General features: G+C 42.8%; 1 pseudogene across 1 annotated transcript; it reads left to right on the top strand.

Moving 5' to 3' along the window:
* Positions 1–1522: 1522 nt before the first annotated feature.
* Positions 1523–6084, top strand: LOC100391612 (serine/threonine-protein phosphatase PP1-gamma catalytic subunit pseudogene; annotated as a pseudogene). Its single transcript, XR_013522430.1, has 2 exons — positions 1523–2411; positions 5951–6084. The product of XR_013522430.1 is annotated as a serine/threonine-protein phosphatase PP1-gamma catalytic subunit pseudogene (transcript).
* The last annotated feature ends 9361 nt before the right edge of the window (positions 6085–15445 follow it).

The raw sequence follows: 15445 nt of genomic DNA, 5'->3' as shown, positions 1-15445 counted from the left end.
CAGCAACCTTTTCTTGGATTCATTCACTATGGTGTGTTTGTTGTTTCTCCTTCTTTAAAAAATTGTAACTTTTTATATATTTATATGTTTATTTATTTACTTGAGACAGAGTCTCACTCTGTCACACAGGTTGGAGTACAGTGGCATTAACACAGCTCACTAGCCTCTATCTCCTGGGCTTAAGCAGTATTCTCACCTGAGCCTCCAGAGTAATACTTTTATTTATTTTAATGAATTGAAATCATACTTCTTCTTGTTGTTCAAATCACCTTATCTTTGGCCAAAGGGAGCCTCTTCGAGCTGGCCTATGGAATTTTTTGTTATTTGATGTGTCCCATCATTAGCCTTTGATAGTGCTTTTGCTTTCTGGTACAATAAGCTGTTTTAAGCTTATTTTTCTTCCTTTTTTTTTTTGTACATTTTCTGCCCTGGACCTGGATTAGGTGTGGTGCTTTTTCTTTTTTTCTTTTTTTTTGAAACGGAGTTTCACTCTTGTTACCCAGGCTGGAGTGCAATGGCGCATCTCGGCTCACCCCAACCTCAGTCTCCTGGGTTCAGGCAATTCTCCTGCCTCAGCCTCCTGAGTAGCTGGGATTACAGGCGTGCACCACCATGCCCAGATAATTTTTTGTATTTTTAGTAGAGACAGGGTTTCACCATGTTGACCAGGATGGTGTTGATCTCTTGACCTCGTGATCCACCCGCCTCGGCCTCCCAAAGTGCTGGGATTACAGGAGTGAGCTACCGCGCCCGGCCTGGTGCTTTTTAGTGAGAAATGGTATTGAATTTTAGCTATTCTAATGGAGGATAGTGGTGTTTTATTGTGGTTTTAATTTGCATTTCTCTGATGACTAATGATTTTGAGCATTTTCCATGTGCTGATTCATCATTCATATATCTTCTTTGGTAAAAGCGTCTGTTCACTGAGAGGTGGAGGTTGCAGTGAGCTGAGATTGCACCAATACACTCTAGCCTGGGGGATAGAACAAGACTCTATCTCAAAAAAAAACAAAAGTGTCGGTTCAAATCTTTCACCCATTTTAAGAAAATGGGTTGTCATTTTTTTTTTCCTATGGAACAGAATTTATTGGATAGTAGCATATTAGGAAAAACACACCCGTGCGCGTCTGTGCTCCACCCACGGCTGTCTAAGGAGTCGGCGGTTATTTCGTTTTAGTGGTTCCAGTGGGGAGAGAAGGGGGAAGCAGGGAGCGGGGCGGTTGTGGGGGGACCTGCCGCGGCTGCTGCCACTGGCGCCACCACCGCCTCTGCTCGTGGCGTGGGAAAGGAGGTGTGAGTCCTGGGCGCGAGCCAGAGGCTGGCGGTGGGAGGGCGATGGTGGATTTAGATAAACTCAACATTGACAGCATCATCCAAAGGCTGCTGGAAGGATAGCATATGACTGACATCCTTTGCCCTATACAGACATAAGTATAAACACAAATGGAAGCCCAGAAATTGCATGGCAAAATAAGTACAACGAGTTAACATTTTCTTAATGAAATGAAAACAACACATTTTTTTCACAGTGAGAGGGTCCAAGCCTGGTAAGAATGTCCAGCTTCAGGAGAATGAAATCAGAGGACTGTGCTTAAAGTCTCGTGAGATCTTTCTCAGCCAGCCTATCCTACTAGAACTTGAAGCACCACTCAAAATATGTGGTGACATCCATGGGCAATACTATGATTTGCTGTGACTTTTTGAGTATGGTGGTTTCCCGCCAGAAAGCAACTACCTGTTTCTTGGGGACTATGTGGACAGGGGAAAGCAGTCATTGGAGACAATCTGCCTCTTACTGGCCTACAAAATCAAATATTCTGAGAATTTTTTTCTTCCCAAAGGGAACCATAAATGTGCCAGCATCAACAGAATTTATGGATTTTATGATGAATGTAAAAGAAGATACAACATTGAACTATGGAAAACTTTCACAGACTGTTTTAACTGTTTACTGATAGCCGCCATCATGGATGAGAAGATATTCTGCTGTCATGGAGGTTTATCACCAGATCTTCAATCTATGGAGATTTGGCGAATTATGCGACCAACTGATGTACCAGATCAAGGTCCTTGTGATCTTTTGTGGTCTGACCCTGATAAAGATTTCTTAGGCTGGGGTGAAAATGACAGAGGAGCGTCCTTCACATTTGCTGCAGAAGTGGTTGCAAAATTTCTCCATAAGCATGATGTGGATCTTATATGTAGAGCCCATCAGGTGGTTGAAGAGGGATATGAATTTTTTGCAAAGAGGCAGTTGGTCACTCTGTTTTCTGCATCCAATTATTGTGGAGAGTTTGACAAGGCAGGTGTCATGATGAGTGTGGACGAAACACTAATGTGTTCTTTTCAGATTTTAAATCCTGCAGAGAAAAAGAAGCCAAATGCCACGAGACCTGTAACACCTCCAAGGGGTATGATCACAAAACAAGCAAAGAAATAGATGTCATTTTGACACTGCCTAATTGGGACTTGTAACATAGAGTATATAACCATCATTTTTAGGACTGTGATGTATACTGATCAGCTTGCTCAATAGATCTGCATTTGTGGGGGCCCTTCCTTCCGTTTTTTTTTTTTTCTTTTTGTGATGGTACTTGTCCTGCCATTGATAATGGTGTCTTTATAGGTCTGTCTTCTGGAAGACCAGGCATCAGAGAAGGTAGGGGCCAAGTCTTGCCGACTGAAGGCCCCCAATCCCAGCACACCATCCTAAAGCAGGAACAGTTAGTGAGCACCATTTCTTTTTTTCTTTAAGAAGAAAGAGAAAGAAAGAAAAAGAGGGAAAAAGGAAAAAAAGAGGGAAAAAGAGAAAAAGAGAGAAAAAGAAATATTACTTCATTCCTAAAATGGGTATCAATAATGGCCGATCAATATTTTGTGTGTTTAAAGTGGATAATGTATATTTTGTGTGTTTAAAATGGAGAGCTCTATTGAGTTTATTTGTTCTGGATCTGAGTTCAAGTCCTGGATATCGTTATCAATTTTCTGTCTCATGGAATCTAAATCTCATTATGGGTCTTATGTATCTGGGTGTTAAGATCTCTTATTATTACATTAATCCTTTTACCCTTGTATCCTTGTAGCTTTGAAATCTATTTTATTAATTGTGAGAATTGCAACTCCTACTTTTTATTTATTTATTTTTGCTCTCCATTTAATTGGTAAGTTTTTTTCCAACCCTTTATTTTGAGTCTTTGTATATCTTTAGATATACCGTTAGATTTTGTCTGTATCTTTTGATTGGGGGATTTAATCGATTGAAATTTGGGGTTACTGCCATTTGATATTAACTGGCTATTTTATCCTTTCATTGATGTAAATTCTTCTTTATGTTAATGCTCTTTACTTTTTGGTGTATTTTTAGAAAGGCTCATACTGGTTGTTCCTTTCTATGTATAATGCTTCTTTTAGAAGTTCTTGTAAAGCAGGCCTGGTGGTAATAAAATCTCTGAGTACTTGCTTTTTCCTAAAAGATTTTATTTTTCCTTCAATTGTAAAGCTTAAATTGGCAGGATATGAAATTCTGGGCTGAAAGTTCTGTTCTTTAAGTATATTGAATATTGGCCCCCACTCTTTTCTAGCTTGTAGGGTTTCCGCTCAGAGATCTGCTGTAAGCCTAATAGGCTTCCCTTTATGGGTAACCTGATCTTTCCCTCTGGCTGCCCTTAATATTTTCTCCTTCGTTTCAATCCTGGTGAATCTAACGATTATGTGCCTTGGGGTTGGTCTTCTTGAGGAATATCTTTGTGGTGTTCTCTGTATTGCCTGGGGTTGAATAGTGTCCTGCTTTGCTAAATTAGGAAAATTTTCCTGGATAATATCCTGAAGAATATTTTCCAGCTTGAATTCATTCTCTCCATCACATTCAGGTACACCAATCAAACGTATATTAGGTCTTTTCACATAGTCCCATATTTCTTGAGGACTTTGCTAATTCCTTTTTATCCTTTTTTCTCTATTCTTGTCTTGTCGTTTTATTTCATTAAATTGGTCTTCGACCTCTGATATCCTTTCTTCTGCTTGATCCATTCAGCTATTTAAGCTTGTACATATTTCGCTAAGTTCTTGTGTTGTATTTTTCAACTCCATAAGTTCATTTGTATTCCTCTCTATATTGTCTATTCTTTTCATCATTTCATCGAACCTTTTTTCAGAGTTCTTAGTTTCTTTACATTGGGTTAGAACAAGTTCCTTTAACTCCCAGAAGTTTCTCATCATCCACCTTTTAAAGCCTACTTCAGATAATGGAACACAATCTTTTTCCATCAGGACTTGTTCCGTTACTGATGAGTCCTTTTCCATCAGGACTTGTTCTGCTGCTGATGAGTCCTTTTCCATCAGGGCTTGTTCCGTTGCTGATGAGTCCTTTTCCATCAGGGCTTGTTCCGTTGCTGATGGGTTCTAATTTTGGGTATACTCGGCCTTCTTAGGCTGTTTTTTTCCCTTCATTGTAGATGAACCACCTTTCTAATTAGGTTTCTGAGTCGACGTCCGATTTATTGATTCCCAGTGCTGGGATCCGAGCAACCCACTGTGGCGGCCTAAATAGCAGCGATAAAACTGATGGTGCTCTTCTGCCCGGGAATCTCTGGTCTGGCTTCCCTCTTGAGTCCGCAACAAGCGGCTCTGACTTCCTGGAGCTCCAAACTCCGGTCAGTAGGTGTAGCAGTCCTGTTTGCTCTGCATGAAGAGCTGCTGCGCCGAGGCGCCGGCAAAACCACTGTGGCAGCCACAAGAGTCGCACTGGCGACCCGTGGGGCTCCTCCACTGGATATCAGCTGATCCGTGAGTGATGAAAATTTGTCTAAAGATGTGGCGTCGTCTGGTTCTCTGAGCTTTCACTGGGAGCTACAATCCCGAGCTGTTAGTGATCAGCCATCTTGGATCTGTTCCTTCCGTTTTTGATTTAGTGAATGGCATTTGCTGGTTATAACAGCAAATGAAAGGCTTCACTCTAAAAAGTGTTTTGTTTTTTAATTCTCTATTCCTTTTGCAAACAATTTTAATGATGGTGTTAAAGCTGTACACCCCAGGACAGTTTATCCTTTCTAAGGGGTAAGTGTACAATTGATCTTTTTTTAATTCAGTACAACCCATAAACATGTAAGCGCTCATTTTCTTTAGGACATAAAGAGAGCCCTAGGGTGCTCTGAATCTGTACATGTTCTTGTCATAAAATGCATACTGTTGATACGAACCACTGTGAACATTTTTTATTTGAGAATTTTGTTTCAAAGGGACTGCTTTTTCCTCTCATTGTCTTGTTATGTACAAACTAATTTTTTTTTTTTTGAGAGAGAGTCTCATTCTGTCACCAGGCGCCAGGCTGGAGTGCAGTGGTGCGACCTCGACTCACTGCAACCTCCGCCTCCCGGGTTCAAGCAATTCTGCCTCAGCCTCCCGAGTAGCTGAGACTACAGGTGCGTGCCACCACGCCCAGCTAATTTTTTGTATTTTTTTTAGTGGAGACAGGGTTTCACCATGTTGGGCCAGGATGGTCTGGATTTCTCGACCTCGTGATCCACCTGCCTCAGCCTCCCAAAGTGCTGGGATTACAGGCGTGAGCCACCGCGCCTGGCCCAAACTAGTTTTTATAGCTATCAACATTAGGAGTAACTTTCAACCTTGCCAGCATCACTGGTATGATGTATATTTAATTAAAGCACTCTATTCCCCTACCGTATACTTAAAATGACAATTAAAGCCATTCTTTTAAATATTTGTGACTCTTTCCTAAAGCCAAAGTTTCTGTTGAATTATGTATTGACACACCCCTAAGTACAAGGTGGTATGGTTGTGTACACATGCTACCTTCTTGGGGATTCGAAAATTCGTTTTTGATTTTGAATAGCAATTAGCGATATAGTGCTGTTTAAGCTACTCATGATTAAAGGTAATAACATTTTGTACAATTTCCATATAGTCTATTCATTAAGTAATCTTTTTACAGTTACATCAGGCCTGAACCCGTCCATTCAGAAAGCTTCAAATTATAGAAACAATACTGTTCTATACGAGAGACCGATTATGCTTTCTTTGGCCTACATTCTTTATTCTGCGGTGAAGTGGAGACTTATAAGTTAAAACAAGGGATCTAACAGTTTATACAGAACTCACAGTATCTATGACTTTTTTAAACCAAGATCTGTTAAAAAAGAAATCTGTTTCAACAAATGACCGTGTACAATACCATGTGGTGAAAATGAATTCAGACTTATTAAATGATGAACTTGTTAAATCCTCTCAGTGTCTATTTATCAGCACAATACACACAGGAGAACTGTTGAAGGCATATTGAATAGATTTTTCCAAATTAATTGCTCTGGAAACAAAAAAAAAAGGAAAAACATAAGCTCTACTATATATAAATAAATAGATAGATACACACACTATATGTGTAAATGAACTGTAAAGTCCATCTCAACTTCAGAAGATGTAAAGACATGTCCATCTTAGAACTGAAGAAATTCAGAAATGGCTGTCTTACAAGTTTGCAAGAACGTGAGTGACATAATGTATAAAGTACTTAATATAAGTGTTCAAAGGGTAAATGTCATTACTATTATCAACTATATTAGTTCAACTGTTTTGAGATTTATCTAACACACATGGTACAGATGTTAATAAAGCAGCTGACTGCAGGTTTTTGGTTTTAGTTTTTGCATTTATGCCAATGTGGAAATATGAACAGATCAGTTCTACCTTCTGTTCCCTGAAAATACCATCAGAGCTATTAGACAGTCTCGAACAGCAGTATCTAACATAAGCTTTGTGTGTTCATGGATATGTGTTCAATTAATAACATTTAAATAATGAGGGAGGCCACTTCTAAAGACTTACCATTCACCTGATCTACACAATATCTTGCATAGGACCAGTTCTCAAATGACGGCAAATAAGGCTAGCAGGTCGCTTCATTTGGAACAGACATTGCAATTGCACTTGAGTGATCATGCCAAGTTTTGCAGGGATTGTCCTTAGTCTTATCCCATGAAGATATAAGTCGTGCTGTTTACATATAGCGTTTTCTAGACTAGTTCAATCCGCAATGTCCTTGCGCTGAGCAGGACTCCATTTTCTTTACCAGCGGACTATGATGAAATGATGTGGAGTTCACCTGGCTGAGAGGGAACGACTGTGCATGGGCTGGACACCCTGTGGCTTGCTCAGTACACCATACAATGGTATTTCACCTTGGTCACCAGATCGCAGCAGGAGACAGGTAACTCGTGACGATTTTTTTTTTTTCTTTTACTTTTACCATTGTTTTCATAGCTATTCCTAGGACAGTTCTAAGAGTTTGTTTCTTGGGAGATTACAGTGACAATCAAAGTGACAGCAGGGTTGGTTTTTTTCTTTTCTTTCTTTCTTTCTTTCTTTCTGTCTTCCTTTCTCTTTTCTTTCTTTCTCTTTCCTTTTTTTCTTTTCTTTCTTTTTTCTGAGACAGAGTTTCGCACTTGTTGCCCAGGCTGAGTACAATGGCATGATCTTGGCTCACCACAACCTCTGTCTCCCAGGTTGAAGCGACTTTCCTGCCTCAGCCTCCCGAGTAGCTGGGATTACAGGCGGGCACCACCACACCTGGCTAATTTTGTATTTTTGGTAGAGATGGGGTTTCTCCATGTTAGTCAGGCTAGTCTCGAACTCCTGACCTCAGGTGATCTGCCCACCTTGGCCTCCCAAAGTGCTGGGATTACAGGTGTGAGCCACCACGACTGGCAAGTTTGTTTTTTTCTAAGGCCTCTCTCCTTGGCTTGGAAACGCCATTTTCTCAGTGTCTTCACATGGTCTTTTGCTCTATACCTGTCCAAATTTCTACTTCTTGGGCTGGGCATGGTGGCTGATGCCTGTAATCCCAGCACTTTGGGAGGCCGAGGCGGGTGGATCATGAGGTCAAGAGATCGAGACCATTCTGGTCAACATGGTGAAACCCCGTCTCTACTAAAAATACAAAAAGTTAGCCGAGCATGGTGGTGCGTGCCTGTAATCCCAGCTACTCAGGAGGCTGAGGCAGGAGAATTGCCTGAACCCAGGAGGTGGAGGTTGCGGTGAGCCGAGATCGCGCCATTGCACTCCAGCCTGGGTAACAAGAGTGAAACTCTGTCTCAAAAAAAAAACCCCACAAATTTCCTCTTCTTATAAGGACACCAGTCGTATAGGATTAGGGTTTTCCCCTCATTGTGACTTACTTACCTCTTTAAAGGCTCTATCTCCAAACATAGTCACATGCCAAGGTGCTGGAGGACACGGCTTCAGCACATGAATTTTGGGCAAAGGAATGGAGAGGGTTGGAAATAACACAATTCAGCCCATAACACCAGAACTGACTCCTCTCACTGGCCTCCTCAAAGAATGAGGGTCACTGTGTGTCCTTTTCGAATTCAAATTAAACAAGCTTTTGCTCTGTCAGCCAGTTCCGGGAGCCAACTTTGGTTTGGGCAGCCACAGTCAGGATGTAATTTTATTATTAAGTTGTAAGAGGTTTGTTTGGTTGCCTGGTTGGCTGATTTTGTTTGTTTGTTTTGAGGTAGAGTCTTGCTCTGTCACCGAGGCTGGAGTGCAGTGGTGCAGTCTTGGCTCTCTGCAGCCTCCATCTCCCAGGCTCAAGCCATTTTCCCACCTTAGTCTCTGGAGCAGCTGGGACAACAGGCACATACTACCAAGCCCAGCTAATTTTTTTGTATTTTTGGTAGAGATGGGGTTTCATCATGTTGGCCAGGCTGGTTTCAAACTCCCAAACTCAAGTGATCCACCTGCCTCAGCCTCCCAAAGTGTTAGGTATGTATTGTGACAGTTTCTCCCAGCCTGTGGTTTGCTTTTTAATTTTCTTAATTTTGTCTTTGAAAGAGCAGAAATTTTGCATTTTTATCAAAATGCAACTTATCAATTATTTCTTTTATGGTTTCTGCTTTTTTATGTCCTAAGATACCTTTATGGCAAGGTTGTAAATATTTTTTTCCCTATGTTGCACGGTTTTAGCAATTATCGTTAGGTCTGTGATCTGCATGGAGTTAATTATTGTGTGCAGTGTGAAGTAGGAATTGACGTTTACTTTTTCCAGTATAGATATGCAGTCATTAGGCTAGGTGTGGTAACTCACACTTGTAATTCCAGCACTTTGGGAGACCAAGCAGGTAAATTGCTTGACCTTAGGAGTTCAAGACTTGCCTGGGCAATATGGTGAAACCCTGTCTTTACCAAAAATAGAAAAAAATTATCTGGGTGTGGTAGCATGCATCTGTAGTCCCAGCTGAGGTGGGAGGATCACTTGAGCCCAGGAGGCAGAGGTTGTAGTGAGCCGAGATGGCCACTGCACTCCAGTCTGGGTGACAGAGCCAAACCCTATCACAGAAAAGAAGAAAGAAAGAAAGAGAGAGAGAGAGAAAGAGAGGAGAAAGAGAAAGAAAGAAGAAAGAGAAAGAAAGGAAAAGAAAAGAAAGGGAGGGAGGGAGGAAAGAAATAAAAGAAAGGGAAAAAAGACATGCAGTTCTTCCTCCCCCATTTGTTAAAGAGACTGGAAGGTTGATTTTAATGGTGCATGTTAATTCTCTACCACCTTGGGAAATGGTGTTGGCTGAAAGTTACATGTTTTAACAAAGTATCTGGTGAATGGAATGAGAAAGTGGTGGTTTGCACCAGTAACTTTGCCTTTCTGAAGTGTTTTTCAGTGCCTCTATTTGTATTTGTAATTGTAACTGCCTCCATTCATTACGTTAGTAAGGCCAGCAATCAGTGGCAGGAAAGCATTTTCAGGCACAAAGTAGGTAACTCAGATAAAGAGTGAAGCCCTTCCAAATGATTAACAGAATTACAAAAAAGAGAAAAAGAGTGAAGCCCTAAACACAGCTTTTAGAAATGTAGACAGTTGGCCAGGCGCAGTGGCTGAAACCTGTAATCCCAGCACTTTGGGAAGCTAAGGTGGGCGGATCACCTGAGGTCAGGAGTTTGAGACCAGTCTGGCCAAAATGGTACAACCCCTGTCTCTACTAAAAATACAAAAATTAGCCGAGCATGGTGGTGGGCACCTGTAATCCCAGCTACTTGGGAGGCTGAGACAGGAGAATCTCTTGAACCTGAGAGGCAGAGATTGCAGTGAGCTGAGATTGCACCGTTGCACTCCAGTTGGGTGACAAGAGTAACTTTTGTCTCAAAAGAGAAAAAAAAAAAAAAGAAAGAAAGAAGAAGTAATGTAGACAGTGGCATGTATTAATAACATTTATCATCAGTGCTTGTTCTTGATGTATACTGATTACCAAGTGACATATGCTGTTTACCAGAGGAATATCAGACTCTGGAACATAACTGGTAAGCAGAGGAGAAGGGGTGGGTGATATGTGGAGGATGCTCCAACTGCCTTTCCCTGTTCTAGAGTAAGGATAGCTCTAGATGCAGTCCTTGCCCTATTTGAAAGGGTGGGAACACTCCCTGAGAGGCAGGGGTGCTGGTTTCCTGAAGCTGTCTTGGTCTCTGTGTTGGTGGTTATGCCTCTTTTTTTTTTTTGCTTGTTTTTGTTTTTGGAGATGGAGTCTGGCTCTGCTGCCCAGGCTGGAGTGCAATGGCACGATCTCAGCTCACTGCAATGTCTGCCTCCCAGTTTCAAGGGATTCTTGTGCATCAGCCTCCTAAGTAGCTGGGACTACAGGTGCATACCACCATGCCCAGCTAAATGTTGTATTTTTAGTAGAGATGCGGTTTCACCATGTTGGTCAGGCTGGTCTCAAACTCCTGACCTCATGATCCGCCTGCCTTGGCCTCCCAAAGTGCTGGGATTATAGATGTGAGCCACGTGCCCGTCCGGTTATGCCTCTTTAGAGGTCTTCTGGAGGAGTGTCCTCATTGAAACTTTCCCTTTCGGCCATAATACCTTGGAGGCAGGGATGGCATCTTACACATCTTTAATCCCTACATGAGACTCACATTTCTTCTCAGATCAGGGGATCTGAAGTCTTGGTAAGCTGTGGCCTTTGTCAGCAGTTATTTTTTTCTCCCACAATTATTCAGGGGAAACCAATGAACTCCATGAGGATGGGGATTATCTGCCTACTGTTGTATCTCCAGCACTTAGAATGGTGCTGGGCACCTAAAGAATGCTCAAGTTGTTGAAGGAATTAATATTCCCTCCTTCAACAGATGAGTATCACAGCTTGGCTCCAGCCCTGCACAGTCAAGGGAAAATAAATCTGATGGATTAGACCTCCAACATCTGGGAGGGATCAGGAGCTGGTCTGCTGAAATGAGCCTAGGGGAAGATTCATAGGAACTTTTCCTCTTCTCCCTTTCTCACTCCACACTTTATGTGTCTAGTTTGATTGAATGGGATTCTTCTTAGGTGCCTACTATGATGCGAATCTCAGCATTAACCAAGCCCATTTGGTGATGAACCAGATTTTCTGCATAGCTCCTTTTAGCCTTCTCTTTTCTTCCTGGTGGAGGTGGCTTCGGTTCCAGGAAGCCACAGCTTTGTCCTGTGTCCTGGGTATCCCTGAGTCCACAATGGTACCATCATTTTGACAGCAAGTTTTGCCAGTACCCATAGATTCCTATGCTGAGCTTCCTGTCTATCAGAATGGATTCCTTGGCTTTGGACTTTTAAATGTTAAGACACTCTCTTCACTTTGGGAATTGCTTCTATTAGCAATATGTTTTCTTCATCCCAGCTTGCTTTTTCTAGGCTTATGTCCATCTCCCTGCCAGCTCACTGTTTAATTCCCAGCGCTATGTATGGTTATGAGAAAGGCTCCTCTGTTTGGCACTTCACAAAAATTCCAGTGATGAGCAGCAAAAAAATAGTGTGACTTTGTTGCTTTAATTTACTTTTTTTTTTTTTTTTTTTTTTTTTGAGATGGAGTCTCACTCTGTTGCCCAGGCTGGAGTGCAGTGGGGCAATCTCAGCTCAGTGCAACCTCCACCTCCTGGGTTCAAGCGATTCTCTTACCTTAGTCTCCCAAGTAGCTGGGATTATAGGCGTGTGCTACCAAGCCCGACTAATTTTTGTATTTTTAGTAGAGATGGGGTCTCACCACGTTGGCCAAGCTGGTCTCGAACTCCTGACCTCAAATGATCCACCCACCTTGGCCTCCCAAAGTGCTAGGATTACAGGCGAGAGCCACCGCACCCAGCCTGCTTCACTTTACTCTTATCTGTCCACTTTTTTGAGTGGAGGTCTGTCATGACTTTTCCTTTCTAAAGCACAAAGCTAACATAATATTTCATTTCTTTTTTTTTTTTTTTTTGAGACAGGATCTTGCTCTGTTGCCCAGGCTAGAGTGCTGTCAGTGGTGCAATCTCAGCTCACTGCAGCTTCAACCTCCTGGGCTCAAGCAATCTACCCACCTCAGCCTCCCAAATAGCTGGGACCACAGACACATGCCACTAAACCTGACTAATTTTTGTATTTTTTGTAGAGATGGGGTTTTGCCATGTTGCCCAGTCTGGTCTCAAACTCCTGAGCCCAAGCAATCTGCTGGCTTTGGCCTCCCAAAGTGCTGATATTACAGGCATGAGCCACTGTGCCTGGCCTAACATGGCATTTTAAAAAATTATAGTATTCCTGTTATTTGATTCCCTTAACTAACAATTTATTTAGAGTGGATACATGATCTAGTCTGGCAAATGAGATGGAAGTGGAGCTGACTCGAGAGGGATTCCTTTCCCAAAAAACACAAAACACCAGAGGAAAAAAGCTCTAGCCCTCTCTCCCTTTTCACCAGCTTGAACGGGGGTGGGGGCACTCCTAGAGCAGGAGGAGCAGCCCCCTTGAAACTTGAGATGGCACACATGAGAACAAATTCCAGTATGCCAAGCACAGCAGGGCAGAAAGAAATCTGTGTCCCTGATGGCATCATTTTGCAGTTGAACTGATGCCAGCAACAGTCCACCTCTAAACTTACGTTGTGGGTAAAATTACCTATTATTTGTTTAAGCCTGAAGTTGTATTTTCTTTTACTTGCAAAAGCATGCATTTCTAACTACAAGTTAATTTTCTCTGCCTTCTGGCTTCAAGCAATTCTCTTGCCTCAGCCTCCCAAGTAGCTGGGACTACAGGTGTACGCTACCATGCCCTGCTAATTTTTTTGTATTTTTAGTAGAGATGGAGTTTCACCATATTGGCGAGGATGATCTCGATCTCCTGACCTCATGATCTGCCTTCCTCGGCCTCCCAATTTTCTTCTTTTAGCACCTCAGGCTGGTCTTATTTCTAGGCTTTCTCTCATATGACATTTAGTGTGTCCTCACGGGCATGTACTCCTGGCCCAAACTTCTCTCTGAATTTTATTTTTCCTCTCTCCCAGCTTTGAGTTGTATATTTGTTCTTGCCCACCACTGGATATTCAGCTCACTTTTCTCTAAAAGATTTGGTACTCCACTCCAGCAAAATATTGTTTTTTTAAAATATGGGAAACAATGATATATGGAGGACCTACTATGTGCCAGGCACCATGCCACATATATTACAGACATTACCTCATTGAGTCTTCAAAACAGCCCAGTGTGGTAGGTATTAGCCTCCTCCTCCACCCTCCTGTTACTTTTTTTTGAGACAGAGTCTCACTCTGTTGCCCAGGCTGGAGTGCAATGGGGTGATCTTGGCTCACTGCAACCTCTGTTTCCCAGGTTCAAGTGATTCTCCTGCCTCAGCCTCCCAAGTAGCTGGGATTACAGGTGTACACCACCACACTCATCTAATTTTTTGTATTTTTAGTAGACATGGGATTTCACCATATTGACCAAGATGGTCTTGAACTCCTGACCTTGTGATCTGCCCGACTCGGCCTCCCAAAGTGCTGGGATTACAAGTGTGAGCCACCGCACCTAGTCCTCTACCCTTCTTTTATAGGTAAGCACATTAATGTTAGAGAACTTGCCTAAGGCCTCTCAGCCAGCAATTAGTGGAGCCAGTTTTCATATCCAGGTCTATTGGATTTCCAAAATGCTCTTGCAACTCAGGGAGCAGGCTTGTATTTGTCAGGGTTCTTAATTCTAAGCAAAGTAATACAATCTAGCTAATTTAAGCAGAAAGGGATTCATCTTAGTCCATTCTGTGCTGCTATAACAGAGTACCACAGACCAGGTAACTTACAAGGAATAGAAATTTATTCTCTCATAGGTCTGGAGCTGGGACATCCAAAATCAAGGCTGGTTGAGTCTCTGGTTCCATGATGATGCCTCGTTGCTGCATCCTTCAGAGAAGAGGAACGCTGAGTCCTCACATGGCAGAAGTGCAGGAGAGAGAACATGCTCATGTAGAGCCCTCATGATCTACCCACCTCTCATTAGGCCCGGCCTCCCAGCACTGCTGCACTGGGGATTAAGTTTCAACATGAATTTTGGAAGGGACGCAGACATTCAAACCATAGCATCCCACCCCTCATCCCTGCAGAATATCCTTCTCACATGCAAAATGCCTTCATTCCTGCCAGTAGCTCCAGATGTCTTAACTTCTTTCATCATCTACTCAAAAGTCCAAAGTCCAGAGTCTCATCTTTCTCAGATATGGTTGAGACTCAAGGTATGATTCAACCTGAGGCAAATTTTTTTTAGCTCATACCTGTGAAATTAAACAAGTCACATGTTTCCAAAATACAATGGAGACAGGCATGGGATAGACACTCTTATTCCAAAATTGGGAAATAGGAAAAAAGAAAGGGATAACAACTCCCAAGTAAAAGCCCAAAACCAACAGGGCCAACAACCTTACATCTCAAGGCCCAAGAGCCGTCTTTGACTCCGTGCCGCCCCGTCTGGACACAATGGGTGAGGGTTGAACCCTCAAGGCTCCCGGTGCCCCTGCCCCCATGGCTATTCTGGGTGTAGCTCTCACAGGTTAGAGTTGTGTCTGTGGCTCTCCCAGGCTAGAATTGCATACTGATAGCTCTGCAGTTCTGGTGTCTTGGGAGTGGCCCTGACCCATGGCTTTACTAAGCATTGCCCTATTTGGGTATCTTTGCAGTGACCCCTGTTCCCACAGTTCCACTGGGTATTGCCCTAGTCAGGGCTCTCTGTGGTGGCTCTGGCCCTGTGACAAGTCCCTGCCTGGGCCCCAAGGCTCTCCAAGACATCCTTTGCATTCTCCATGGAGGAGACCGTGCCACCATAGCTCTTGCCATTTTTGTGCCTGCAGAATTAGTGCTGTATAGAAAACATTGCTGCAGTTTATGGCTTATACTTCTGGGGGATGTTGGGAGGAGACTGAGCTACACCTGGGCCCACTTGTGCCACAGCTGGCACAGCCAAGGAGTGCTGCACTGGAAAGCCCGGAGCTGAAGCTCCAGGCAGCCCTGAGCAGCAGGCCGTGAGGTCCCACAGGCGCCCCGGGCCAGATAATCTCTAAGGACACCAATTTCAGTCCCAGTCCGTTCTGTACTGCTATAACCAAACACCTGAGATGGGATGATTTGTGAAAAACAGAAATTTATTTTTATCATTCTGGAGGCTGAGAGGTCCA

Source organism: Callithrix jacchus, chromosome 9 (assembly GCF_049354715.1).
Source record: "Callithrix jacchus isolate 240 chromosome 9, calJac240_pri, whole genome shotgun sequence".
NCBI classification, from domain to species: Eukaryota; Metazoa; Chordata; class Mammalia; order Primates; family Cebidae; genus Callithrix; species Callithrix jacchus.
The sequence above is the reverse complement of the archived record's forward strand: the minus strand, read 5'-3'. Positions and strand labels throughout refer to the sequence as shown.